Source organism: Macrobrachium rosenbergii, chromosome 55 (assembly GCF_040412425.1).
Source record: "Macrobrachium rosenbergii isolate ZJJX-2024 chromosome 55, ASM4041242v1, whole genome shotgun sequence".
NCBI lineage: Eukaryota > Metazoa > Arthropoda > Malacostraca > Decapoda > Palaemonidae > Macrobrachium > Macrobrachium rosenbergii.
Window position 1 is genome coordinate 41,227,768 of NC_089795.1, and position 1,614 is coordinate 41,229,381.

Below are 1,614 nucleotides of genomic sequence, written 5' to 3' on the forward strand. Positions count from 1 at the left end.
TATATATAATGTGTGGGCGCGTATGCTTTTTTATGGGGCTGAGACCTCTCATTTGTCATTAAGGTTACTTATAGCATACATTTTTGCAGCCTCTTAGCCCGTGCTTTACTGGCCACTTGTTTCATTGCCAGGTAAGACATGCGTTTTGTTATTTCTTCTTGAAGTACTGTGGGGCTATGCTATTATAATCACTTTAAACGAAACATTTTCTAATCCTTTGTTTTTTATTCCACTTAAAACATTTGCTTTCATGGCCTAATACACAAAACAACTTGAAATTCGTTTGCCAACACCAATTAAATAAAAAAACAAACAATGGAGAGTATAGCTCTCCTATTTCACTCGGCAGGATATATACGAATTCGAGCCAATGATTTCATGGCTATTGTTTCTAATTACGATTGAGTAGGTTTCTTTTAATTTCTACTCGTTAGAACAATTAAAATGAGCGAGAGGGTTTTTATGACGACACGTTTTCAATCTTCAAACCATCACCATCAATGTCCGCTTGAATTTAAGCAAGTGGATACTTCCATCTCTCACTCGCTCATCAATATCCGTTCATACATCTTTAAGGTATCCTTTAACGTGGTCGTATAGTCACCCACATACAGACGCAGGTGAAACTATATAGCATTGATTATTATCAGATTATTCGTAAAATAAGCACCTTATTTCTGGTCAGTATAACTTAAATCTAATGAAGATGAGGTGGAGGATCTTGGAACGGCATCTTCTTGCCTTATGCTAAATTAACCTTCCTCCGCAACGAGACTAACTGAAGATGACTGTGAATCCTTGAAGAGAATATATCTTTTGCTGCACGCTGATGTCTCTCTCTCTCTCTCTCTCTCTCTCTCTCTCTCTCTCTCTCTCTCTTTCCGTTTCTCCCATCACTTTCTTATGAATGAGAGATTATTTGACCTACATCAGGAACTTTCTCGCTAAATACACGAGAACACGGTATTCTTACCTCCTATTCTAGATGATGAACGAAAGTACTATGTTCAAGCTTAACTGAAGACATGACGGACATTTTTTATCCGTCTGAGAATTTACCATACTGAGTTTGTTTTATCTGCTGATAAAACATCAAATTGGACTTTGCTTATAATACCACCAAGAAATAAAATTTTTGCATCACAATTATTGTGATGATGATAAGAACTTAACCTTGACAATTTTTAGGGTATTCAGGTTGTTCAAACGCGTTTTGGAGAGATTACATCGTCCAAAAATGCAGCGTTTCAAAAAAGGATCAGTGTTTTACTTAATGAAAATTCTCTCCAGCGTTCTGAGTTAATGACTACGTGTCAGCGTTATGTAGCCGTGTTAAAAATATTTATCATACATTTGAAAGACATTTTCACTAGCTCCTATATAAAGTCGAGAAAAAATTCCAACATTTCTTTAGTGCCTCGGGACGTCAGTATAAGGCTCGATGGTCATTAGCTTACACTGGGTGCCTCGTGACGTCAGCGTTAGGCTCTATAGTCTAATTAATTAAACTATCGAGCCAAACACTGACGTCTAATGACCTGGCTCCTGCGGCCGCCCGGGACAGTAAAGAAATGTAAGACTTTTTTTCTTGTCACTGAGTGGAACAACACCCTT

General features: G+C 37.5%; 1 protein-coding gene across 1 annotated transcript in view; it reads right to left on the reverse strand.

The window, feature by feature from the left end:
* LOC136835158 (sodium-dependent proline transporter-like) overlaps positions 1 to 1,074 on the reverse strand; it is an 18,898-nt gene extending 17,824 nt beyond the window's left edge. Inside the window, exon 1 of the mRNA XM_067098368.1 lies at positions 974 to 1,074. The gene's annotated coding sequence lies outside the window, so the exon portion shown is untranslated. The remainder of the gene's footprint in view (positions 1 to 973) is intronic.
* Between the last annotated feature and the right edge of the window lie 540 nt (positions 1,075 to 1,614).